General features: G+C 57.6%; 1 protein-coding gene across 2 annotated transcripts in view; it reads right to left on the bottom strand.

Annotated features, from left to right (window-relative positions):
* The window catches only part of KAZN (kazrin, periplakin interacting protein), an 826,597-nt gene that overhangs the window by 272,009 nt on the left and 526,945 nt on the right, over nt 1-27,643 (bottom strand). The window lies entirely within an intron of this gene.

Here is a 27,643-nt window from a genome sequence, read left to right as displayed (position 1 = left end):
TCCTGGCGTGGCCCAGAGATGCCAAAAGGTTGGACAGCCCTGGTTTAGACCTTCCTGGGCGCCCCAAGGCGTCCTGGTCTGGTCCTAGTGGCCATGAAAGGGGGCGGTCTGGTAGTTCTTGGCATCTTCTGCTGTGGTGCAGACCCCCGAGCAGCTGGAAGCTCGGTGCGGCAGGGCCCAGCCCAGGCTGCATCCATGGACCGGTCACCAGGGAGGGCCTCTGCGGACAGGCCTGCGGCTAAAGGTGCGGGAGGGGCGGTGCCGGAGGATCCTGGGATGGAGCACGCCGAGGGTGCTGAGGTGCTGGGAACACATCTGCCAGGGGACCCGGCCTCCTGACGGGAAGCAGGGACTCCCTGGTGACGAGAGCCTCCGCCGCCCACACGGCCCCCCGCAGGTGCGCTGGTTCCCTGGGTTGTTCCGCAGGGTGCTTCTCCCAAGCACCAGCCGTCCCCGCCCAGCTGGGGCTGCTTCCTCGGAAGGCCGACTCCCTCCACAAGGGCTGGTCCCGGAACCGGCGAGTGCCCTATCCCCCGGGAACCAAACCGTCACAGGCCTCGTTCACAAAGCTGACGGCAGGCGTGGTGCCACTGGCATTCAGAACCCCCCGGGTGCCTGCCGTGCCTGCCCGGACGCGTGGACTGCCACCACAGCTGCAGACACTCAGACCACTGGAGGGAGACTGAGGCCAAAAGAGGACAGGGCCGAGGGCCACCTGCAGACCCCACTCAGATCTGTTCATTGGCTCTGAACCTGCCCTGTCCCCTCCCTCAACGAGCAGGTGATTCCTGGGGCCTCGCTGCTCAGCGCGGCCCGGGACCAGCAAGAGTGGCATCACCAGAGATTGTTACAAATTCAGCTTCCTGGCCACCCTGCATCTGCTGAGTCAGGATCTGTGTTTTACCAAGATCCCCCGGGGGGTCAGTGTGCCCGTTGCAGCTTAAATAGTGCAGAGCTCAGGGGCACCCTGGGGAAGGCAGCCAGCGGGACGTGAATCTCGGCTCCTCACACTGGCGATCAATGTGAGTGGCCCCCTGACGCTCTCCGAGCCTCAGTCTCCTCATCTGTCAAGTGGGGGCAATATGACACAGCTGTGAGGAGGCTTCCTTCACTCCTGTGCGAAATAGTTGAGTCCCTGCTACGAGCCAGGCACCCAGAGGAACTGGAGATGCGACAGGAACAAGAGAAAGGACGGCCCTGCCCGCAGGCAGCTTACGGGGAAATGTTGAAGGATGACACAAGCAAATGGCAGCTTCCACTTGAGGTAAATGCCACCAAGGACAAGCCCAAGCGCCATCGGGAGCCTGGGGGAGGGGGTTCTAGTGAAATGACGTCAACACTGACACACAGTGAAGTGTAGGCGGAGGTGAGGAGGCAGAAGAATGTCCCCTGCCCAGCAAGGAAGGGAGAGAGTGTGTATCAGCTATCTCCGGCTGTGTAACAAGTGACCTCCAAAGTGCTCCGCATTGAGGACTTAAAAAAAATTTTTGTTTTTTTTTTTGCAAACATCTCCTATGTGCCTGGTACTAACAGAGACTCAATAAATACTTTTGAATTTGTTTTTTTCCATGTCCCCAGGCTTCTCGGCCCTTTCCAGACCCCCAACCAACACTTGGGGTGCAGGGGGTTGGGGCAACAGCACGGAGTTCTCCCGAACTTGACAGGGGAAGCAGAATCGGGGAAGTGAAGTAAGGAAGGTGAGAAGGGAGTCAGCGGAGCCATTGAAAAGCCAGGCAGACCACGGAAGAATTGTAAACAGAAAGCTGGGCTCCTCCGTCCACCACCGCCCGCTGCAGCCGAAGGGGCGGTGCGGGGAAGGGGCAAGGAGCTCGGAAGACCCGGCCGGGAAACAGATTCATTTTAAAACTAAGGACCGTCTCTGCCCCGGAGACAAATGGGAACAGCAAGCCGAAACGAAGGCTCCGGCGATAAATCAGCGCAAGTGTCGCCCAGGCACCAAACGGGGAAGAAGGAACCAGAGAGGCAATCGGCTTAATTTTTTAGATTAATTGCGAGCAGTCAATAATATGACCCATTCGGGGACCCGGAGGCGTCTAAGCTCTTCCGAGTAATCTGCTTAGGTTGGTAATTATTGTTTGCACTCGCGGAATTAAGGCCACAGAAAGGTGGTTTAGAGGAAAGCCCCACGGAGCTGGGGACCGTCCTCTCGGCTTTCCCGCGGCACAGCTGTGCCCTGGAGAGAGGCGGCGACACCGCAGACAGAGGGACAAACATCTTTTCTGCCCCTTGTTCCGGGGCGGAGTCACTGCCAGCTCCAGAGAATTCACTTGTTTTCCCCCCTGTCTTTTTTTTTTTTAATTCAAAAATTAGGGGATTTAAAAAGTACATCAAAAACAAAGAAGGGAATAATCACGCCTGTTCTCACCACCCGGAATTAACCACGGTTCACTTCTTGCTCTGTGTGCTTTTCTTTGTGGGTTTTGTTTTGAGAAAAATCACTTTGTTTTTGTAAAAAATGAGATGGGTTGTTTTTTTTTTTTTTTTTTTTAAATAAAGCACACTCCCTTTAAAGAAAAATGAGTGCAGAACATTGCAAAGACGAACGTGCAAAGACTACCGCCGTGTTCGGTGCGTGTCGGTGCAAACATCTTCCTGGGCTCCCAGGTATGCGGAAACCTCCGGGGTGGGGGCAGGGGTTCTGTCTGTTCCCGTCACGCCTGGGCTCCCGGTGCCCAGAACGGTGTCTGGCAAACAGGGCGTGCCCAGTGACATAGCCGTGCGAAGACCGGCTGAATGAACAGACCGGCCCGGCCCCAGCAACATTACAGGAAAACCACCACCGCTCAGAAGCACGTGCCACGTGCGGTCACCGCTTCCCCACACCCTCCCCGTGATGCTCACCCCAGGGCCACAGGAGCCCCGGGGGAAAGAGCAGAGGTGGGTGCGGGGGACTGAGGGTGCGGAGCTGGGATGGGCAGACGGACTGTGAGTGGTCTGTGCGGGGCTTTTCGTAGCAAGCAGCAGAGTCGGAACGCTTTGGTAGTTCCGGCGCTTCCCCCGCCGTGACGCACAGACGTGGGATAATACGTGTGCTCTGCCCTGACCTCAGATCGCTGAGGTTCTCTGGGCCACCCCGTCTGCGGCCCTGATACCTTGGCCCTTGATACCCGAAACCCCTTTGGGACCCTCTGTCACCACTGGGAGGCTCTGATGGATGCATTCATTGGAAGGCAAGGCTCAGATGAGGGTGTGACAGGGTCACTCAGGGGATGGCGTGGGTATGAACAGCAGGCGGGGGCACCTGGAGGTCAGGATGAGGACCTTGTCGTAATGGCCCAGCCTCAGAGGACGTGACCCGCAGCAGCGATGGCAGGTTAGCAGGGTCAGGAGGAAGAGGCGGAGATGTTTAAGTGATGTCTGGGGTTTGCCCCAACCGCACACAGGAGCAGGGGCTCGGGTCGGGGATCCGGATTCGGATGGGGCAGGCCGGGCCAAGGGGTGATGGTGGTTGGGGCTGGGGAAGGGGTTCGTGGGGTTCACTCTGCTCGGGTACCTTCTCTGAGTGTTTGTCTCAATGAAAAGTTAAAGAGACAGAGACAAACAAAGCCAAAGACAAAGTCAAATCACTTGTCCCTCTCTCTTTTTTTTTTTTATCATGAAAAGCCAAGCTCTTGGGAAAGAATTCCAGCGATCCGGAAGGGTAGGTTGTGAAGAGCATCCGTCACCGCCACCCCCCCCCCGCCCCCCCCGCACTCACAGCCCCCGCCCTCGGGCCACCGGCCTTCGGAGGTGGCTGGGCCGCGTCCGTCCAGCCGTTCTCCAGGCCGGTGTGCAGACACCTGTCTGGACGCATAACTTTGGGGAGGTGACACGTGTTTCACGTCTATTTAAAAGAAATCAAAATTCCGACCAAATAAAACGGGACCACGAATGAAGTTCTTCAGGGTGTTAGCTTGCCTTTTATGATAACTGGCTAGAATAGTATAACCTCTTAATGACCTGAGAATGCTACAGCGGTTAGGATTTGTGAGGCACCTACCGTATTTTGCCGTGTATAACGCGCACCCACATTTTTGTGCACATGACACACGGGATTATTATACCCACGGTGTGTAATCATTATACCCGTGTATAAGGTACGTCCTTATTGTTCCCTCAAAAATTTGGGCAAAAAAAGTGCGCATTATACACGGCAAAATACGGTAATTTCTTTTACTAACAACATCACACTTGCCCTGCAGCGAATGTATACTTTTATTTTACAAAGATGAATCATCCCCTAGACACGGGCGTAGATAGCCACTTGCTTATTTTTAAACTGAACTCTGTTTCCTGGTCACCCCTCCGTGCCCACATCAATCAATCCTCACCCTATTTCATAACCTTACACTATTCCAGAGTTTACGGACTACTATTTATTTATCCGGGGCAACCTGCTGACGGATTGATAGACAATTAGGATTTCAATTTAGTCTTACAGTCACCCATGCTGCGGCTGGCAGTCCCCTCCACAGATCTCTGCACAACCCGCTTAGTAGTTCGCAAATCCCAGGAATGCGGTGAAAATCTCAAGCCAGGTGCCTTTCAGAAAGGCTGTACGGGTCTGTGCTCTCACTGTCAGAACAGAAATGTTACCTTCAGGGTCGATTCCCGACCGCAACATGACCCCGGCGACGGCCACGGCTGCGTGCGAGGCTCTGTGGCCGATTCACAGCCCTGTGGAGCTCGGTGCTTCCCCGACCCAGCTGCCGTCACAACCGCCGCCCGTCCTGGTTTCCCCGGGCAACCAAACAGAGCTGCGTGCAGCCAGAAGCACTGCCTCTGAGCAGGGGACACACATACAGGCAGGGGTCCCACCAAGAGTGGGGGAGGTCTCCTGACGCTCAACAGGTCAGGGGGTCTCCGAACCCACCCGGTTGCCCTGGAGGCAACAAGAGAGAAAAACATCCTCAAAAGTGAAGACGAGGCGGCAGGAGAAAAACGGGAAAGGCTCCTGAGGCCAGTGAGGGCCAGTCTGTAAGAACGATAAGAAAAGCGAAGAGGGAAAAGGGAAAGGGAGAAGATCGCGTGGAAAGTTAAGCAAAGAAAAATGTTGCAGGAACGCGAGGCAGTCAAGGTCAGCCGGGGAAGATGGTTTTGTCAGAGCGAATGAGCAAAAGCAATTTACTACCTGTGCAAGTAGAAGCCCTAAATTAAATTGATTCCCGGCCTCGATGATGAGGCTGGTCTCAGAAAGAGATGAGGATCTTTCGGGGCAGGAGAGGAAAACGTGGAAAGGGATCGGAGCCACTGCTGACATTGGACGACCAGGAAAGACACACGGGGGGCGTCAGCGGCACTTCGGACCTAGCTGGGATTCTGCGGACTGCTCAGATGGAAACGGTGGGGCTCCCAAGACTTGTCCCGTGACTGAAGAGGCCCACGGGAGTCAAAAGGGAGACGGAGTAATAGTTCTTCTCTCCAACTTACAGCTGCATCAGGCCGGCACCAAGGGCGCCACACCACAGAAAGTGCCGTCTTCCGGCAGACCCTCTTGTCAGGGTGAGAGGGGGCGCAGCAGCGGGAATCCGAACCCTGGGCTCCGCCCCGTCGCTTACCAGCTGGGGGGCTCAGGACCCGCCCCTTGGACTCCCTGAGCTGTCGTCGCCTCACCTGCCCACGGCGGGGAGGGCGGACTGTGGACTCTGTCCCTCCTGCTCTTCCTCTCGTCCACTCCGGTCCCTCTGACTTCCTCGCTGCTTCTCACACATGCCACAGGGCCTTTCCACGGGCCGCCTCCCCACCTGCGGTGTCTTTCCCTGCACCTGCATGGCTCTCTCCCCGCTTTCTCGTCTTTGCTCGCTCGTCACCTTCTCAAAGAGGCCCACCCCGATCACTCTGTTTAACACTGCACCCCCACCCTCCACCCACGCTTTTTCACCACAGTGCTCGTCACCTCCTGACAGGCCACTGACGAAAATCTACTTATGTATCTCACGGCCTAGATTCTCCCTGTAGATGCTACGTCCCACGAGGGCAGGGGCTTCTGCCTGGTAGATGCTCTGCCTGGACCCCAGCCTCTAGCACAGTTACCTGCCACCTGGTATGCATTCGACATACTGTTTAGTGACTCACGTAATGGGTCTTTGCATTCATAACAATAATAGTAGTCAGAGTTATTTCATGCACTCCACCAGGATGTAGTGATCCCCTACTGTATTGTACGCTGGACAGACCCCCCGAGGCCGGCAGGCAGACAGCCACGCAGTAATAGCACAGGTGCCCCGTCGAGTGTGGTTACTCGCACGCGCTTGGGACTGGACAGTGCCCACAGCCCCGGGTTCCCACGCTCCCGGAAACCGAGGCTGCCCTCTGAAAGACGCAGACCTCCCTGGTCCTGACTCCCACCTGGTCCTTCTAAGCCCTGGTGACCACGCCCTCCTCACAGGCACCCCTGGGAACCCTGCTGTCTCCGCCCGGGCTTCTCGAAGATAAAGGCAGAAAGGAGAGCGTGGAGGTGTGGCTATCTGGGAGGTAAAATAACCCCCTGGTGGCATTCTCCCCCCGGGAAGGCCTTCCTGCACTTCCGGCCTGTGCTCGACTCCCATGGCTTAAAAGCCCAGGGGCAGCAGAGGCCAAGCATTTCAGGGTCAGCTGAGCCGTGCACCGTGTGCAAACAACGCCAGGGGCACGGGAAAAGGGAGAATCACACATAATTCAAAGAAAATTATTCTCGCAAGAGCCCACGTTTGTGCAGATCGCCAGCAATTATTCTCTTTTTATTATTACAAAAAGGATATTGTGAACTAGAACTATCGAAACTCTCAAAAAAAAAAAAAATAAAAGGAGCATCCCCAAGGACACTGGCGTGCTGGGATGGGGGAGTCCGGTCTATGTCACTTGCAAAGCAGGTGCCTGAGGGCCCTACGGCAGGCTAAGGGGAGCCCAGAGAACACACAGCCTGCCTGGGTCTGAACGCAAACCTGAGGGCAGCACGCACCGGTGAGCGTGGCACGCACGGGGGACGAGCAATGTTTTCTCTGCAAAGAAAGAGAATCAGCCGCGAGGAGGGGGGATGCGAGCAGCTGGGAGATAAGAATGTGGAACCCGTCGAAAATGAGACTGGACAAGCAGCTGACTCCCCGGGGTATTTAGTTCTTTGTGCTCAGCTGGAGAGTGGTGGCCAGCGGCTAATGCCACCGGCCTTGGGCATTGTTCCCGGGGCTGCTACGGCGCGTGGGGCCTAGGCTCCACAGAGGGATGCCTGCCCGATCTCAGTGGCTGCAGTTCAGGCCTCTGACCTGCTGGGCTGGGAAGCCAAGATCGTTCCTGTGCTCCGAGCCAAGGAGCAGGCTGCGAACCATAGGCAGGGGGACAGCGGCCACACGCGCCTTCTAGAGGACGGGGAGTGGGTGCCGTGGAAGGGCACCCAGTCCCGAGGCAAAGGCTGGGTTGGAGCCCTTGCTGGGCCAAGTCCATCTGTGCAGTCCGGGACAAATTCCCCCTCTGGGATCGAATTCCCACCTGCATGTCGAACCCACAGGGACACTGTGGGGGCTGCTATGTACCCCCCTGGCAAATTCCTGTCCAACCTAAAGTGCAGGACCTTATTTGGACTAAGGACCTTTGCAGATGTAAGTAAAGGAAGGATAGCGGTGAGATCGTGCTGGACTAGGATGGGGCCTAATTCAACGAGAGAGTCCTTATAAGAGACAGAAGAGAGAGAGAGACGCAGGGAGGGAGGCCAGGTGAGACTGCGGTGATGCTGCCACAAGCCAAGGAACACCAGGAGCCCCCCGAAGCCGGAAGAGGAGAGAAGGGTCCTCCCCCAGACCCCCTGGAGGGAGCGTGGCCTTACTGACACCCTGATTTTGGATTTCTGGCCTCCAGAACTGGGAGAGAATGAATTTCTGTTGCTTTGGGCCACCCGGTTTGTGACAGTTGACTAAGACAGCCCACGGAGACGAATACAGCGGCTTGGAAAATGCCTGTGACCCTGGGCAGCGTGGGGCCTGAAGTACAGTAGTTGCCGTTCCTACTTCTGCCATTTAGATTTTCACCTGCAAACAGCACCTCCCCTTGCATGAGCCTGGTGCCCAAACTCCCCCACTGCCACCGCGGAGGAATCACGTGCCGAGACTCCGAGAGTCGACCACAGCTCTCCACCAGCCACCGTGCGCCAGGCCAGAGCTTCTCGTTGCCCCGGGAGAAGCCCACAGGCTCCGCCTCACCCCGCACTGCCCCCCTCCCCTGCCTCACCTTCTTCCACTCACTGGTGGCTGTCACGCTGACCTCACAGGGGCTACATGGCTTCAGGGGACGTCCCACTCTAGGTCTTGTGCACAGTGATCTGGAGGACAGGCATGCTCTTCTTATGACCCCGCCCCCACCCAGGCTCCTCCCCCAGTGCATTCCGACTCGTCTTTGCCTGAGCTGACACTTCCTCCCAGGCCCCACGGCCCCTGACCGGTACTCCCCCACTCCGCGCAAAGGGTTCTCCTCCCTGGCTCTCCTCCCACTTCCCACAAAGTTGTTATCTCCGTCCTTGTTTTTAAAACTCTCCGCGGCTAGGACGTACGACCCTTGAGAAAAAGAGACGGGTCTGTCTGGCTCATTGCCACAGGCCTAGCATCTCCTACAGGAGAGCGTTTGTGCTTCGGGGTAATGTTTGCAGAGGGAATGAATGAATGAATGAGTGAGCAGGTGAGTGAACAAATGATTAAAGAGATGGATAAGATACACTCGGGCCTGAGAATCCCGTCTCCAGTGAGTGGAGGAGGAATGGCAGCGATGAGACGGTGATGCCACAAGCTTGCGCGACTAAGGACACCGCACACGTCACAGACGCCCGGGAGAGAGGGCTCCTGCCCCGCCAGGGGATCAGGGAGGCTGCCTCTCGCTCAGTGGCACCGGGCCTCCCCGCTGGGTCTGGCCGGGGGAGGTGAGCGGAAGGAAAGGCACTCCGGGGGGCCGGGAGTGGCGAGAATCAAGGCGCAGAGAACAGAACGCGCCAAGTGCCTGGAGGGAACGCAGTGAGAACACTTCTTCCCCGGGGGCAGAGCCTCCCCTCCTTTGGGGAGAGCTGGCAGGAGCTGCGACTGGCGCTAGGACTTCAACAAAACCGAGCAGAGACAGGCCTGCAGCGGGCACAGCCCTCCTCGGGCCTGAGCGGGCTCTCCGTTCGGTCCCTTGCCCTCCTCAGGGACAGTGTGAGGAGCAGGAGCCAGGGGAGGGCTTGGGTGAGCTGGAGTAGCGGGGAGGCCGGAAGGGAAGGCTGCAGGCCACCACTAAACACCAGCCTGCAGGGGCTCGGACCGAGGCCGGAGCAGCGGGCTTGGATGCCCGCAGCAGCCCGCTCAGAGACATGCTGCCGGCGAATGACTCTCGCGGCTGGGTCCAGGGCGGGTTAGAGGAGGCAGCTGCAGGCGCGGAGGTGACTGCCAAGGTCCAGGGGAGGGTCACCGGGGCCTGCTTGCTGGGTGGCCGTGGGAACAGGAAAGGAGCAGAGGGATGTGAAAAGAGATTGGAAAGGGGGAAAAAACCCGGCTCCACTGATTGCACAGCCTCGAGTGAGGGCAGAGACGAAGACGGCCTGAAAGGATTCGCACTCAGGCGACGGGGACTCCGAGAGAACGCGGCGCAGCCTGAAGGAGAAACGGGCAAAAGCTGCTCTCACTAATGTACACGTGTCACGGCCAAGACCTCCATGGCCACGGCCTCCACGGCGGCTTTGGGACAGAGAATGCTGCAGGGGAGGCTAAAAAGTCCCTATCAGTGACACGCCTGCACACACACAATGTTTGTGTGCACAGTACGTATGATACATGTAATGTCTGCACACACAATGTCTGTGTACATGCGCACACACATGCACACATTGTGTACAGATGAAGGAATGCATTTGTGTGCACAAACACACACAATGTTTGCACACACGATGTCTGTACACACGTGCCCACACATATACACATTTGCACACACATTGATGCATACATTAGTATGCACAAACATACACACGTGCTTGCACACACATCTGCTCTGGGCTCCAGGAAAAGCAGTGCATGCTGGCACGTGGAAGCTAATGTCCGACCTCAATAAGCCCCCGGGCCTGCTCCTAAAACGCTCCTGATGAAGAAATCCAAACCGTTCAGTGATTCGAGGGAAACGGCCCTTCTTTTATTTGCTGACCGCAGCCTGATCGAAGGCCTTCAGCGGAGCCGCTTTCCTCCCCGTCTAGGAGCACACTCGGCCTCCTGCTGCAGGGGACACATGGCTTCCGTGCCCAGGGGCAGGGACCCAGGCCCCTGTCCCCCACCTCGGCCCGGGTCTCTGCGACGGAGCTTTGAAAATGAGACGGAGCTTCATTCCTCGGAAAGGCTTGTTAAATATTGACTTACCCCACGGGGAACAGAACACGAGGCTGTGATACTTGTGGCTCAATCAGGAAAACGGCTCCGACTGCACGTGTGCTGCAGAGCCCTTCAGAGTCACGCAGAAATGACAGCCCGAGTCAGGCCCTGCTGCGCAGTGAGAGGGTCCTCAGAGGAACGTGCGCCCTTGAGATGGGAAACACCCGCCACCGGGTGACCTGCCGGCCCCCCACACAGCGAGCCGCACGTGCAGCCCCGTGGGTCCCAGTGCCGGGCTTCCGACCGGCCTTGCGTGCAGCTGCTGTGCCCTGAGTGGCGGCAACAGCGGCATTTTCAGACTGTGTCATTCTCTGGTGCCCAGTGTCGCCTCCTCTCGGGGACTCGGCCAGCCTCCCTTCGGAAGGTAAAGTGCAGAGGCGAAGAGCACACCCTTCCCATCACATGGGGGAGCTCCCCAAAGGCTGTGACGGGGCCCCCCTGACACAGAAGCTGATGCACATCCAGGGCGACCCTCCTGGGTCTGTGGCCTTGTCTGTCACTGCCCGGTTCAACACCGGCCAGGGGGCAGAATTAAACACCAGCCGGGGCACGGCTGAAAAGCAAGGGGGTCCAGGGCTCGCAGGAATGGTGGACAAGGGAGCCCGCACTGTCCACAGGCCAGAATCCTCACCAGAGAGGAGACAAAACTGGGCAAGGGGATGCCAGGGCCGCCCTGCCCTCTGGGATGGTGAAAACCCAGTGCGGGGACTTTCCGGGACGACATCTGACATCTAACCCCCCCGGGCCTCCGTCTCCTCCTCTGGGAAACGGTGGGACATGGTGCTTCTGCAGAGAGGGGACTGGGAGGCTGACCCAGACAACGCAATGGCACGTCTGCCTCCGTGCCTGGCACGTCACAGGCACTCGACAAGTATCCCTGACTGTTTGCACTATCAGTTTCGGAGCTAAAAGAAAAGAATTCGTGAAGGGATTTGTACACTTAAACTAAGAGTAGCTGGGAAGACACAATCATTGCCTCGAGTTTACAACCCAAAGCCCCTCCCCAGTTCTTAGCGCCTCTCTCCTGGGCAGCGTGGCCACTGTCAGCTAACCCGCTGGCTCTGAAATTTAAATCCGTCTTGAACGCCGAAGCACACGCACCTTGCTTCCAGAAAGCACACAAAGCCGTAATTTGGTAAGTGCACCGCACACAAATGCTCTTACAACCGTATTCTTCTGTGATAAAGCATCGCAGACAGAACCGATTCACTCAAGAAGGAAAGAGCAGTCATTTCTTGGGCAAATGTCACGTTGCCACATGCATCCCTGTGCAGGTGTGACCAGTGTCATGCCAGCCACACGCAGAAACTAAGCTGGCGGTCCCAAGAGGCTCCCTCTGCTGTGTTTAATGAAGGGTGGGTGTGGGTGATGCACGGGGTTTCCGGTGGCGTGGGGTGAGTTTCTGGGTTCGTCCAAGCTCCGGTCCTGACTCCGACACGCCGAGTGACTGTGGGCACTCGCTGGAACTCCCCGAGTCTCAGTTTTCACACCTGCACCAGGGGGACTCCGGCACCAATTAAGGTTCAGGCTCCGGCTTAAGCTCCGCCCTCTGCTCTCCTCCTGTCCCCAGCCCTCCCTTCCTGACACCTGGAACTGTTTCCGGTCTCAGCGCCGCACGGCTCTATGCTGTTTCCCCTGGGGTGCCCCGCGCACCACTACATCTTAGTGACTTCTATTTCACCTCCTCTGAGAAGCCTTCCCTCACCACCCTCCAGCTGGCTGGGGTCCCCGCTCTGCTCCCCTTACGACTGCTCTAGGCCTCTCCCGCTGTGGTCGGTGGGATTCTGGAATGGCTCACAAGCTTCCCCCCCCCCCCCCGGGGTGCACACTGTATCATCATCCCTGCCCTGGAGTGGATTTTCGATCTGCGGTTGGGAACCCACAAATGTGGAGAGCTGCCTGTTTGCTTAGTTCTACGCCGTTTTGCACAAGAGACTGGAGCAACCAGGGGGTGTCCTGGAACCCGTCCCCTGTGGACACGGGGGGACATCGGTATTACTGCTACTGTACATGGGGAGGAAGGAGGCAGGGGGCATAGCAGCCGTGTGCCGAAGGGAGAAAGGACAGGACTAGAGGACAGGTGGCCCAGGTTCAAGGCTCGGCCATGTCACCTCATGTGGGCGAGCCACGGACTCTCTGTCTCAGTTTTCTCATCTTCCCAATGGGCGCGATGCTCCTGCCATCCTACCTGGCGGCCCCGAAGGCAGACAGTCTCTGCCCGCATGTTGCAAACAAGCACGTGTGAGCTACGGGGGAGGGGGTGCGTGGAGAGAGCAGCAGGGGTGGGGGAGGGCGTGTCTGTGGGAGAAGCAGAGGAGGTGCCGAGGGGCAGAGGCTGGAGGGGAAGGTTTCCGGAAGAGCCCCCAGGTCCCAGCGGGAGGACCTGTGGGCCTAGGTCAGCCTGCTGGGCCGTGGGGGAGGCTCTGCTCTAAGGCGATGAGACTTCAGGAGAGGGCTGCTCTGGGCACACCGTGGACCTTTAACGGGTGTTTTAGGAATTAGCAATTTTGAAAAGGATCAAGAAAGACACATGGCCCACTGACAGGGCCAACCAAGCAAAACAATCCTGGTCACTGAATCCTCTGTGTTCCTCAACACTTCCTTTAAACTCAGAATCTCAGTCTGAGGAACAGGTGCGTCCTTGTCCTGTGCTTTGTTGTTGTGGCAAAAACGAGCAGAGTGGAAATGCATCCAAGCCTCATCGGAGCCTGCTCCCCCCTCAGAGCGCCGCCGAGTAGTAACGCTGGGGGCGGGGGGACTGTGAGAATCACTCCCTCCAACCCGTCCCTACAGATGTGGAAACTGAAGGCCAGATTAGTCCGGGCACCACGTTACCACCTGTCCTGGATGCCACCTAATGATCACTCCATTGACCGTGTTTTGCACAAATGGGATAATGGAGAGGATGCACTCAGCATGGGATAATGGAGAGGACTCGTGCAGCCGAGAGCCTGGACCACAGCAGGTCCCCGCACCTCGAGGTCCGTGCCTTCCACACATGGGGTTCCATGTCGTGCCCGTTCAGAGGCCCCAGAAAAGCTCCCATTAAGCCACTACTCTGTGCCAAACACTTGGGGGCCAGGTCCGTGCAGGACAACAGTCCCCAGGGCTGCAGAGCAGCAGCCCCACCTCCTGGCAAAAAGCTAGGCTTTGCAGCCAGACAGCACAGCGCTGACCCCCAGCTCCCCCAGCTATGCGTCCTGCACCTGGTAGCTCCCGAGCCTTGGTTTCTGCACCTGTGGAATGGGGATGATACCAGAACCCACATCAGAGGACTGCGGTCAGGAATAAATGATGAGATGCATGCACAGGGCTAACACAGGGCTGCCCAGGTCCAGATGTTAGGGCTGGTATTGCTATTCCTCTAGGAGCCTCTAGGGGGCAGGGCACAGCATTCTCAATCAAGGCATTTGGAACAAACTTCTGAATTGTGTGGAAACTCGCTTCTGCATCCATGGGGCAACCCGGTGGTACTGCTACCCAAGAGAGAAAACCAAGACACAAACACATCCCTCTCTTCCTCACAGGAAGAGCACAGAGCAGGCATGGCACCCACGCGTGGGGTCAGCAGCTGCTCTTTCCTCAAGGACCCCCTGGGCTTTCATGAGAAGTTACCTGAGTGAGGGGATAGAGCCGGCACTAGGGGGCACAGAGGTGTCTGAAGTCACCCCCGCCCCCACACACAGTGGCCCTATGCCTTAATTAAGCCACACACATAACGGGAGGTTCCAGAGGGCAGACCAGGTGGCCATGCTAACGGGCTGGCTGTCTAGGAATTTTTTTCCCTTTCCTTGAATTTTTTTAAAAAACTGCTTCTCCAACACCACCAATGAGAATTTCTGTCTGGTGCCAACTACACAACTGATCGAGAATAAGCATCCGTTAACACTTCGCCTGCTCTGAAGACGGTATTCCCCAGACGCCTCTTGAGAAGGAATCTGTCCATCCGGTGGCCAGCCCTCCTACCTGGGAGCTGGACTAGGTGGCGGGAACCAAATAGAACTGGTACGAAGGCAACCTAATGGCCCAGATCTGAACCCAAACCAGGGGCCTCCTCATCCAGTCACTCCCTGGGAGGACGACGACGAGGTCACGTGGATCAGAAAGAAAGAAGGAAGTAAAACGGCTCTAACAAAACTTACTGCAGAGCGTAAGTGTCAGGATTCATGAATTAATTAGCCCAGAAGCTCTCAACCTCAGCACCGTCGACCTTTGGCGCTAATCTGTCCCCGTCACGGTGGGGCATCCCTGGTCTGTACCCACCAGACACCTTCAGCACCCTGCCCCTCAGGTGTGACAACCCAAACTGTCCTCAGACACTGCCAAGTGCCTCCTGGGAGACAAAATACCCCTAGTTGAGAGCCACTGAGTTAATGCAAAATAATGACGGTGCCAGCTCCGTAACTGACAGCGATGAGCATTGAAATAACGATGCTGCGGAGAGTGGAGATAATCAGGTGTGCGTGTCTATTAGGGAAGATTGCGGACGGCCCCATTCTTCACCCCTACGCTTGGCCATGTGACTTGCTTGGGCCAATGGAATGCCAGCAAACACGGAACAGCGGCTTGAGAACACTTGTGCAGTAAAGGGTGTCCCCTCTTGCACCCCCCGCTATTGCCGTGAGAACAAGCCCAAGCTGGCCCGGTGAAGGACGAGAGACACAGGGAGCAGAGCCTAGTCACCCCCGTCACCCCAGCACACAGCCAGATGACTCACAGGAATGGCGCGTGCTCGGTCAAGATCGGCGTGGTCCCGCTGACCAGCCCAGACAGGCGAGCACTGTGCACTCGTTGTCAGTTACGTTTTGTGGTTGTTTGTTACGCAGCACGAGTGCATAAAATAACGGATGCGCGAGCATGTATGGGGATGGTGGCCCCTGTGTCGCATGTAGACAGCCTAAGTCCCAGCACCACCAGGGCGGGGAGCACCTGGTTGCTCGTCACTGTGGTGAAGAGGGAGCATGGGGGAGGGGGGGAGGCATTCATTCCGCAGCAGCTGCAGGTTGGTCTTCAGCGATGCACTGTGCTAGGGAATTCCAGCCTGGTGCACTGCGCTAGAGAGTTCCAGCCTGGTGCCCGGGCTGTCTCTGCTCCAGCTTCCTTGAGGCCCAATTTCGGTTCTCTGGGTAGTAACGGGTGATTGAACACAGTCAGGTGCAGGCGCCAGGGAGGGCCTGGAGTGGCCTTTTATGAATTAAAGTGCAGCTTCCAGCGCGAGGCTCTCGGGCAGGTGCTGGTGTCCCTCAGAGCTCGGATGACCGCGAAAGGCCCCGTTTCCCAGGGCCCGGCTTTCCTCTCTCAGCGAGAGCCCCGCTCCAACCTGCTCGTCTGAAAGCAGTGAGTGCTTCTACGCTGAGCACGGTGTGATTTAAGCATCGCTGGCATCCATCTGAACCAACACAGCATCCCTATGGCCCACATATTAGGACAAAAATGGACACAAGGATTGTTGACACCCACAGATCGGCCCATGACAGCTTCTCGCTGAGCACCACCCTGGGCCCACCCAGTGAGTCACCAAAGCCTGTGGATTCTGGCCTCTGAAAAGGCATCAGGACACTCTCTCCTTCTCCACTGCCGGTGCCCGGGGCCAGGCCACCAACATCTCGGACAAGGACACGGGTGACTCTCAGAGCCTGCTGCCGGTGTCCCCACTCCCGCCCCTCCACTCTTGTCTCTGTACGTCAGCCGTGCAAACCGGATGTCTGTCCTGGGCTCTGGCCCTTCGGTGGTTTCTATTAGGTTTTCGGTTAAAGCGCAAACCCAGAGCCTGGCCCCTGGGCCCTTTCTCACCTCCACCTGTGTTCTCCTCGCCCTTAGTCATGGAGCGTTAGCTTTCTTTTCATCCTGAATTCCCTGCCTCGTGCTCCTTCTAGACGAAGGACACTGCTGCCCATGCCCAGGCCTCCCCTGTGTTCGTTATCTACGGCTGCGTCACGAGTCCTTCCAAACTCAGGGGCTTACAGCAACTTCGATGATGTCACAGTTTCTATGTGTTGGGAACTGGGCGCAGGTTGCTTCCTCAAAGCGAGCGGGTGAGCGAGGGCCAGCAAGATAGCAGTGGCAGTCCTTGGAACCTAATCCCAGGAGTGACATCCTTCACCATGGTCTATGGGTTAGACACAGGTCACAGGGGCCGGCCACGCTCAGGGGGAGGGGACTGCACGGGAGCGTGAACTCCAGGAGGTGGGGACGATGGAGAACCATTTCAGAAGCTGCCTGCCACAGCTCTGTCCCCCCTCACAGAAACCAGCTCTGACGCTCAAGCCAAAACATGGCCTTCGATGACGCATTAACCTCCTCAATAATTATTTATGAAAGGTCAGCTGTGTGCCAGGCACTATTCTCGGTCCCGGGCCCACAGCAGACTGAAGCCCTGCCCCCACGGAGCCTCCTTCCCACTGAGCAACACAGACAGTGAACAAATGAACATGAAAAATGCCGCCTGGTGACAACTGCTGTGGGGGTGAAGGAGACAGGAGGGCCGGGGCAACCATGGCATCGGGCTCTCCTTCAGGGCCCTGGAGCGAGAAGCAGTCCATCCATGCTGACATCAGGGGGAGGGTGTTCCTGGCGGGTGGAACAGCCCGTGCCAAGGCCCTGAGGCGGAGCCAGCTTGGGGTTTGCAGGAACTAGCCAACAGGAGGTAGAGCGGTGAGCTCCAGCGCCGTGGGTGAGAGGGCGGGAGAAGAGGAGGAGGGGCTGGCCTTGGCCTTGTGGGCCATGGTAGGACCTTCACCTCTTCTCTGAGTGACGTGGGAGCCGCTGGGGGTTTTGAGCAGAGCATGGATAGGGTCTGATTTGTAGTTTAAGAGACCCCTCTGGCTGGCCAGAGTAGAAGCAGGGAGGGCGGCTCAGAGACAGCTGCAGAACCCAGGAGAGACGCCATGCCGGCTGGGACCAGAGCGGCAACAAGGGAGCTGGGGAGAAGTGGGTAGATTCTGCACATTCTGAACGAGTCTTCTCTTTGGGGGCACTTATTACTGTTGCAAATAAGTAGTTGACTGTGCAACATGCCATTGTTCATTGTCTGTTTCCCCCTTGAACATTAATTCCATGAGGGCAGAGGCTGTGTCTGGCATGTTCCCTGTCTTTGGAGCCTGGGACGTGGCATGAATGGATGTAGGGACATTACTGCACAACGCGTGATCTCTGACACAGGAGGTCTGCACGAGCCACGTGGATAGCATGCAAAGTGATGCGAAGTCCAGCGACTTCCCTTGGGTGGAACCCTTATGCCAACTCTTTGCCTCTGGGTAGATGCCTTAACCTCTCCAAGTCCTGTTTTCCTCATCTGTAAACCATGGGGCAGAAAACAAATCTCAGTTCAGAAATGTTAACGAGAAAGTTGCACGTGACAGCGACTCGCACCTGGCAGACCCTGACACACCTGAGTTTGCACTAATACACTCACGCTCTGCTGACCTTTGGTCTAGTTTGCCTCTTCCCCAGCTTTGAGGGGAAGGACCGGGACAGCGTGGGTTCACGCCGGCCCTCAGCCCTGGCCACGGAGCACGTTCCTGTCCTCTCAGATGCCGGCTCGTGCGCGGCTGATCACCTTCCAGCAGGAAGGGCCAGTCCCCGGTTCTCGTCTCTGCTGAGCCAACCACATGGCTTTTCTTGGTGACCATTGGGTGTAGCTCTGCTCCCCTCGGGAGCACTGGGTCCTCTCCCGAGAGCATTTGGGCCCCTTTGGGAGGGTCTCCCGGCACTGGCTGGCCGAGAGCCGCCCTTCAGAGCTGTCTCCTTGGACTTTCCCGTCCACGTTTGTCACAGTCCTGCGTCACGCATTTGACGCCCACAGTGGCTCATGAGGCCGGATTCCGTGTAGCCTCCCTCATAAATGCCTTCAGACGTGGAAGAAACAGAACTGGGAAGACAAAGATTTTGCACTTCAGGAATCTGGTTTCTCACCCCTGAACTCAAGACAAGGCCAAGGGCTCTGGAGTGAGACTCACATGGCCTTGAACCTCGGCTCCCTGTTCACTGGCCCGAGCCCTTGGGCGGGTCACACCACCTCTGTGCACGATGGCTCCTCCGTCCCGTAAAGATGGTGATGGGTCCTCACCTGCTCGGGTGGTGCGACGACTCAGTGAGACGAGGCAGGCAGGTCCCCTGCCACAGTGTCTGGCACGTGGCTAAGCACTCAGAAAGAAGAGGTACCTGCCCTCGTCATCTTCACCATCGCCATCACCGTCGTCACCATCGTCACCTGCCAGGTCCTGCGTGCTTCCTAGAAGCCAAGCCAGAGACTCCAGAAGCAGCGGGAACAGAACATCGCGCTGGCAATGGAGGGAGACACTCACGGGCTCCCCGATTTCAGCGCTCAGAAGGATCTCTAGATTCAAGGGCCAGGTGAGGGCAAGGAAATGATAAAAACAACAACAAGAAGGAACCGAGCAAAAAAAAAAATCAAGTGACCATCCACATACAGCCAGTACTGCAGGGCAGAAACAGAGCAGCTCCCTGGAGCGATCCCACGGGCGGTGGCCACCCGCTGCGTGCTCCTCGGGCTGAAGGAGACGCCGCAGGCTGAGAACCAGCCGCTCCTGACTGGAAGGTGACTCCCAAGGGTCTGCGGCTGCAGCCTCCTGTGCTCCTTCCTGCGCGTGGCAGGGCTGCAGGCCCCCTCCATGTGGGGGCACCCCCCTCCACGACTCGGGCCCTTCGAAAGCCCTGTGTGTGGCTCCGAGAAGAGGCTACGTGAACAAACCCCACGATGCCGACCCACCACAGCTCTGGACCCGACACTGGCCCCTGGAAGAAGATAAGCCAGGTCTATGCGGCTTATTTAGAAAAACATCCTAACAGCCTCTCGTGGTCATTCAAGGGAGAAAGGCTTCTGGGCGTTGATGAAATCAGCGGGACCCAGGAAGCTCGGTGAGGACCCCGCTCTGGGGCTGTGAAATGCAGGTGGCAAAAGCAAGAGGCCACTCGTTCCTGCTAATGAGCCCCAAGTTCTCTTCCCCGGAACTTCAGAGTCCAAAGTCCCAATTCTAGCTGCATCACGGGCATCCGTGGGGCCTGGGCACTCGGGGTGAACCCTGGGTCTTCTCATCTACAGAAAGGCACGGCCAGGTCTTTGGGGGTGAAAACGCTTCTGATACAGTGAATTGGGGTGTCAGGGTGCATCGCCGATGTGCCCATGTCGGGAAGGAGAACGCCCCAAAGCCGGAGTGCGAGCCGGAGAAGAGAAAAGCCCACGTCCCCGTGGTCGGGTCTGGAAAAACACTCAACCTCCAACACGCGCGGGCCTGGACTTTGAGAGGGAGCACTTCGCATCCTGGTTTAATTTCAGTCCCTGCTGGCAGCGTGACAGGGCGGGCTGCAGCTCCAGCAAAGAAGGGGTTTGTGCCTTCCCTTCCCCGGCCCCCCCAGTGCCCAGCGCCGTGCGGGGCGTGTTGGACGGACTGCGCTTCATTAAAGAGGAATGCCGAGAAACACAAACCAGAGACATAAAGCCTTTATAGACTTCAAACGGCTCCTCAGACTCGCTGATGGCTCTGGTGTAAATGAATCAGAAACACATGGTCTGGGCTTCCTGAACACTGACAGGGCAAACAAATAAAAGAGAACGGACCTTTGGAACGCAATCTGGGTTTGAAAAGCACCCGGAGTGGGGAGTGGCGGCGGGTGCCGGGACGCCGGAGAGCGCGCCGGCGTCTTCAGTAGCGTTACGGGGAGAACGGAGAGCGAGGTTTGGCGGGGAGAGGAGCTCACAGCTTCAAAGGAAGACCCCTGCCGCCAGCGGACTGGTGTGGGGAGTTCTGGAAGACGGACTTGCTAAGACCAGGCAGCCGACAGCCTGGCTTCGTCCTCGGGACGGGCAGTGGCTCTGGGAGGCGTGGCGATGCCCTACGGTGACCTCGACATTGACTCTGGTCCATGGCTGTGGCTGGGGAATTGTCATTTCCTTGTACCCTTTTAGGAGCTCATCCCCCCCAGGTGCAAAGCCCTCTCCCCTCGCCCCGTGGAGCCAGGCCCTGCCGTCCCACCCACCCGGGGAGCTGGGCCCTGTGTTCCCCACCCACCCCAGCCCACCTAAGGGGCCCAGAGGGCGGCCTTCATCTGCTCAGAGGTTTGATGGCTCTGTGGATGGCTCAGCCCCGGTGTAGAGACCAGCCTTCCGATTCGGAGGTTCTGGGGGGCGGTGAGAGACACGGGGGCGACTGAGTACTGACCCGCAGCAGAGAAACGGCCCGAGGCGCCTCCCGGCAACAACCAGGCGGCAGGCACCAGATGGCGCGCCCCCATTATGGCGGCGAGATTGATGGGGGCCGCAGGGGACCCGGGGCGGTTCCACGCTGGATTGTGCCCCCCACCCCCACGCGCACCTCCGGGGCCTCAGAACGTAACTGTACCTGGAGATGAAGTTCTTTAAAGAGAAATCAGACGGGTGATTTTCAACCTTTTTCATCTCACGGCACACACGCACTCATTACTAAAATGCCACGGCACACCAAAAATATGCTTTTTGCCGATCTAACAACAAATAGGTATAGCTTTGATTCATTCACACCGAACTGCTGTTATTGGGTTGGCTGTTCTCATTTTTTTATGCGGCAGTTTAAGGGAAAGGAGGTCAGTGCCCCTGACTCAACAGTCAGGTAACGCATGTTTTAAAAATTCATGCGGCGCATCAGTTGAAAATCTCTGGATTAAGCCCAAATCAGGCCAAGAGGCTGGGGCCCTGACCCAGTATGACCGGTGTCGTCAGGGGGAAGAGACGGCAAGAGTGTGTCTACGGAAGACGCCCGGGTGAAGGGGAAGCAGGGTGCCCTCCACGAGGGTGCCCTCCACGAGCGTGCCCCCAGTACCTCCCCAGCTGCGCCCTGACGTCAACAGCGGGGGCTTTGGATGGGGTCTCACGGAGAGTTTATGAGGCTCCTGTGACTGCATGCAGATGTTTGTGTTTTCATGTCGTTTGGTGCAGGGGCAGGGGAGGGCGGCGGGTCATCAGTACCTTTTGGAAGTTTGCTCCTAACCTTTTGGGAGTCGTAAACCCATAAAAACCTCTTAAGAATGTGATGAGAGCTGCCTTCATGGAAAACACACACACACACACACACACACACACACACACTTGTGCAGACAATTTCAGAGCACCCAGGAAATCCATTAACGCCTCCGAGTTTTCCAAGTTCAGACCTCCTAAAAGTGGGTGTGCTTCCCCAGCCTCCTCAGCTGCCCAGACCTCGGAGCCTTTTAAAACCACCACCTCTAGGACCCAAGTGGAAACACCAAGTAAACAAAGAACACGGCCTCCCGTCCTCTCAGAGGGTCTCCCCACCCTCAGCCTCCTACAGGCGGGGCGGGTGATGGATAACCAGCCAGCAGCCCCATCTGTTCCTTCAGGAACATCGACCAGAGGCAAGGATGCGCCTCAGCCTGCAGAGGAGCAGGGTGTGGGGCCCGAGGCCCAGCGAGGGTGGCAGGCACGCACGCAGGGCCCCCCGAGGGTGGCAGGCATGCACGCAGGACCCCTGACAATCCCTGGGAGACAGCCATGCGCACAGACACACCTGTGTGGGGTGGAGGGGCAGCCTGGAAGGAAATGAAAATACGAGATGGGGCAGGGGGGTCACCTTCCTCCTATGACCTCTCTCTTCCTTGGGCGGAATCCTGATGGACAGTACCTGGGGGAGGACACTCATCTGCTTTTAAAAAATTATTCAGATGACACATGTTTTAAATTATATATCCACGCCCAGAGGGTGTGGGGGCATATCTTTTGAAAAGTCCAATAAATAAACGAGCAGCCTTAATTGAAGTCTTCCCCGGCTTCTTCATCAGAGCAAGATGTCCCTTTGAAGTCCGCTCATGGCACCGGGCCCCTCTGTGTGACGATGGCTTCTGGGGACGAGCAGACACGGGAGACAAGAACTGTCGAGCAGACTCGCCCCCCTGTGTGGATCCAGCCCACCTGACCCACCTCGCTAGGAGCCGGCTACAGCCGTCACGCCCCTGCGGTCGCCGGCCCCTTCTCGGCTCTGTGGCTGGGACTGTTCGGGCAGCGAATCATCAGGGCCCGGGAGTGGCCTTGGCCAGAGTCTTTCCTGGGTTCTCACACCGTGGCTGTTTTAGACACGGGTCACCCACGCTCAGCTTCCGTCCTGGGGACAGTCGCAAGCGGGGGGTGGGCGTGTGGACTCATCGGACACAACGACGTTGTTTTTCCGTGGACACACCCGATCCATCAGATCCCGGGGCGGGGGCAGGAAACAGACTGGGGCCGTGAGCCCAGTCTGACCAGCTTACCAGCCGGGTCAGGGCTGGTAACTTTTCAACAGCCACTGGGCGAGTCCTCCCAGTCCTCATCATGCCGTGTCGTCGTGGCTGCTGGCAATGACGTTGCTAGCAGCACCACCCTGGCACACTGCCACTGCCACTGCCACTCAGGGCTCTGAAAGAGTTTCCTGATCCCGGTTCCGTCCTATGGCCCTCGAGGCCCCGGGGGACCTGGCCTCTTCCCAGCACGACCCCCCGCAGCCCTTGCTGTCCATCCTCCCGTCTTTGCGCGGCTCGCTCCAGTGAGAGCTGTGCAACCGCCGCCAGCTCACCGGAGCGGGCTGCGCACACCCCTTTCCACGGCCGCAGGGCGGTAGCTTGAAATGGGCCTTGGTGGGGAGATGGGCGCCAAGGAAACTGGCACGCTGTACACCTCAGGGCTGGTTTCATTTTCCTTTTAAGAGAGGGTTGTTAAGCCCTGGCTGGCATAACTCAGTGGATTGAGCGCGGGCTGTGAACCAAAGTGTCGCAGGTTCGATTCCCAGTCAGGGCACATGCCTGGGTTGCAGGCCATGACCCCCAGCAACCACACATTGATGTTTCTCTCTCTCTCTCTTTCTCCCTGCCTTCCCTCTCTAAAAATAAATAAATAAAATCTTAAAAAAAAGATTCTCCCTTTAAAAAAAAGAGAGGGTTGTTAAATCGTGCTTTTCTTTTAAGAGAGGGTTGTTTACCAACACGCCACCGGCTGGCTCCTCCTTGTCACCCCGAGTCCTGCTCCAACGGCACTTCTCCCGGGAAGGCTGTCCTACCCGTCCTGCCTCCGTGCCACACGGCCTGTTTTTATTGTTGCTGTCACTTTCGCAATCTGGAGCTGGGTTACTTATTTGCTGCTAAGTGCTGGACGGCACAACCCTTCCCCACTGTAGGCTCGAGAGAGCAGCCCGCAATCCGTCTGTATTTCCCCACGGCTCCCCAGGGGCCAGGCATCGCGCTCCCCGCGGATCTGCTGACGTGGACCCGGAGTGATGGGCGGCCCTCTCAAACCTCCAGTTCACCGGGAGGGGCCAGGGAGGGGCCACTCCGCTTCCCGGGAAAGTGAGCCTTTAAGGCCTGGGGTCCACGAGTGTTCCGGCTCCTCCCTGGTCCGACCTACAGTCCGAACTGTCCTTGCCTTCCAGCTCTCCGCCGAGGGCTTTGCTGGCCCAGGGTCAGCTCAACTGTCATCTCCTGCCGTCTGCCATGATTTCATGATGCTGGACCTTCAGCCAGGGAGATTCCTGGGGGTTTGTGGGATCACTTCTGTCCTGTTGAGGGACACCCAGGAGTCATTTGCTGGGACTTTCTTTCTTGCCACGGCCAGGGAGTGGAAGCGTAGCTATAAATGGGACTTACCTTCTGGAGCTCTTTGTCACCTCGTCTGTCAAGACTTATGTCCTTGTCCCTGGTCCGTTCCAAGGTGCCTGCCCATTTTATTATCTTGAGGAGGATGCGTGGGGGACCAGAACTGGGGTCAGCCAGCTCTAGGGGCTTGAACGTTCTTTGCAATTTATTCAGCAAACTCTGCCCGCTCCCTCTCCCTCCAGGGCCCATGCCGTGTTCTGGGGACAGGGACACACACCAGGCCGGTCCCACAGAGGGGGCGGAGGCAGACACACATACAAGATTCTGCCATGGGACACTCAGGCTGCGTGGTATCACTCATAGCCATTCCCCTAAGCTCCCAAGGGGGGACACTTTGTGGAGAAGGTGACATTTGACTGGGCCCTGCGAGATGAGCTTGCTGAAGCCCCACACGGGTGGGACAGTGGCGTTCACTCCATACGCCATGGGACAGCCTCTAGGCAGCAAGTCCCCAATCCCAAGGGCACGTCAGCAGCAGCCGTGTGGCTCATGGCCCACGGCCAGAGGGGATGACAGAGGTGTCAGCGGACATCTGGGTGCACAGGTGACATCAGGAGCCGATGCGCAATGCCACGCCCACCCTGACCCCATCCCCTGGGCACTGTAAAGGCCTCCCCACCCCCACCTAAACTGGCACATGCCCACCGCTCAGGCCAAGTGGGGCTCGAAGCTGAAAGGGAAGTGGAGTGTTTTAAACTAAGTAAAATTTTTAAAATGTGCCCAGAAAATGCAACTAATTTTGTGGACTGAGATCAGACCTGTTCCTTAGACATCGGGGAGACGCAGCCTTTGGGAAGGATCCCGGAGAAGCCAAGACACAGGCGAACCCCAGGAACCTGGCCCAGGTGTGGCCAGTCTTGCTTCGCCCTCCAGAGAAGGGGGCCTGGGGTTTCCCGGCCACTCCACCTCAGCGCCCCCCATTTCTACTTCCGACGGCTTCGTGCTTTGGGGGGCAGCCTCTGTGCTGGCCCCTCTGGCGAGCGCCACAGACAAATCGGGTTTGAGACAAGATGCAGGGGGAAGGGAAGGCAGGTGACAGCCAATGACCCGGGAGAGAGGGCGCCATCCCGGGGGAGAGTTGCTGAGACTCCAGGACCACGGTGTCAACACAGAGCAACGTGACGCGTCAGAGTCTAGACTGGGGCTTCCCTGTGTCGACAAGAGCTTTGTCTCTGGGTCCTTCCCACCAACACTCTTGTCAGTGGGCTGAAGTCTCTGATGGGTCATTAGATTTGGGGGTGGGAGGACCAGAGAGGGGGTGTGGATGGGGAAGCTGCCACATTACGTAGGAGCTGCTGCCCATGCATGACGCTCCCCAAGGTGACCAGAAAGCCGGGAGAATTTAAATCAGTGAGAAACTATGCTTCCAAAAGAAGACCTTCAACGGGTGGTTGCTATGCTCCGAGGGAACAGAGACGGTTGGAAATAAAAGGGAAACGGGCTGTGTTTCCGGATGAGACCAAGTTGTATACGATTACGAGAAGGAGGCGATCATTTCTGCGGAGAGTGGGTGGCCCCTGGGAATGACCACCTGGGACCAGGAGCTCATGTTCCGGGACCCCCTGCCTGGCAGCGGCTGCCTCTACTCGGCTCCTGCCCACTTGCTCCTGGCCTTTTCTCTCTCTCCTGCGGGACGCAGGGGACACTGCCTCTCCGGGTTGACCCCCCGGTTCCTTCGCGGTGGTTCTCAGGGGAGACCCCTGGGCCAGCGGGGGCTGTCCCAGGTGGGGGCTTGTTCGAGATGCACGTTCCCGGTCCCACCTGAGACCCGACTCAGAAATTCTGGGGCGGGCGCCGGCCACCTGGGTTTCATCAGACCTCCCAGGTGATTCAGAAGTGCGCTCACGCTGGAGAACCATCGGCCTGTGGTGCAGGGGCTCCTGCCACAAGTACCCAAACCGGCCCCAACAGGGCACAGCGGGCACGAATCACTGCTTTGCTCCCTAAACGCTGCACCTCCCCGACTCCTTTTCCGGCATCTTGCTGCCCATCCCCTTGCCGTAATGGCTAAGACCCTCCTCAACCCCTGGTTCCTTCCTTGCATGCCACTCTCCGCTTACTTTCCTAAGCTCAGCATGATTCACCCACTTACACAGCACGATTTCCCACCGTCCCCCAGGCTCAGGCTGGCTGCTCTGCCCGGGCCCTGTCCCGCTGCCCCCCAGGCTGGGACCCCACCAATTCCCTGTACACATCTCTCAGCACTCAGTAGGACAGCTCTCAGCTGCTGACTTTGTGCTTTCATCGGCATGGGGCTTGGCACGCAGTGGGTGCTCGCCGATAGTTTCAGAGAGAATCAAGGGCTTGGCCACTGATGCGGGAGGGGGGACCTGGAGGAGTGGTCCTCAGACACTTCTGACGCCTCAGGCTCATGTGGCAAGAAGCTAGCTCAGCATGGGTGGCAATTTAAAAACACTGTTCATGCAAAATTAATTGGCTAGCTAAAGGAAAACTGAATTATGTATAACTTGCTGTATATTAACACTCCTCTTGGAAAGACTTTTTACTGTATTCACCCAAACAAGCAAGATTTACAAACAGATTTTCAGCATCACACCTCTTGTGTAAGTCAAGGTACGTGATTCCTGGCTGGTGTGGTTCAGTGGATTGGGTGCCAGCCTGGGAATGCAGGGTCGCCGGTTCGATTCCCAGTCAGGGCACATGCCTGGGTTGTGGGCTGGGCCCCCAGTAGGGGGCACGTGAGAGGCAACCACACATGGATGTTTCTCTCCCTCTCCTTCCCCCCTTCTCCATCTCTCTAAAACTAAATAAGTAAAATCTTTACCTAAAAGTCGTGGCACACGCATGCTAGCTGTGCATGTGTGTGGGGTGACAGAGGCAGCACCCCAGAAAGTTACAGCCTGGGGGAGTGAGTGGTGCATGAGATCGGGGCAGAGGTGAGGGACAGAGGCGACATCCCAGAGTCCCTGGGGCCTCGTGCTCCCTGCACTCCTCCCACGCATTCCTCTGACTCCCTGGGCAAGGGCAGCCTGGGGGGTCCCTTCCTGCTCACGGTCCAGGAGCGCTGGGCCCTGCCCCTGGCACCTCACTGGGCAGAGAGGAAGTGGCGTGATAAGAAGACTCGGCACGTCCGTTGACTGCAGGGCCCGCAGGAGCTGTCCCTGGACCACACTGCGACGGACTCTGATCTGTAGGTCTCCCCCCAGCTCCAGTCCCTCCCTTCTCGGGCTGCTCAACGAAGGGCAAGCAATACAATGCGTTCGTTGTGGTAGAAAGTGCTAGAAAGATGCACAAGGTATACTCCCCACCCGCAAGGCCTTTCTCACCCAGCAGAGGAGACAGGGATCCAATTAAGCACAGACTTGGCAGGCGGTGAACTCACGTGGGTGGCAGACCCTCAGAAAGACACCGAGTGGGACTCCCAGCTTAAACGTCCCCTCGTCAGGACACCTTCCCTGTGACATGTCCTCCTCGGACCCGGGACTTGCTCTTTCACCGCTCACAACGTGCGTTAATAGCGAACCCAACGATCACTGAATGTCTGTCTCCCTGGGGTGTTACTTAACCTTTCGAAAACCCTCTAAGGTAGGAACCCCTATTAGCCTCACAAACGAGGAAACCGAGGCTTGAGGAGGAGAAGTAAGTGACTTTCCCCTGAGTCCCACAGCGGGCGAGTGGCAGAGTCGGGCTGCAGAGCCCTG

Source organism: Phyllostomus hastatus, unplaced genomic scaffold, assembly GCF_019186645.2.
Source record: "Phyllostomus hastatus isolate PE091 unplaced genomic scaffold, TTU_PhHast_1.1 phas_scaffold_182, whole genome shotgun sequence".
Classification (NCBI taxonomy): domain Eukaryota; kingdom Metazoa; phylum Chordata; class Mammalia; order Chiroptera; family Phyllostomidae; genus Phyllostomus; species Phyllostomus hastatus.
Note: the sequence above shows the minus strand (reverse complement) of the source record. Positions and strands in the feature narration are given on the sequence as shown.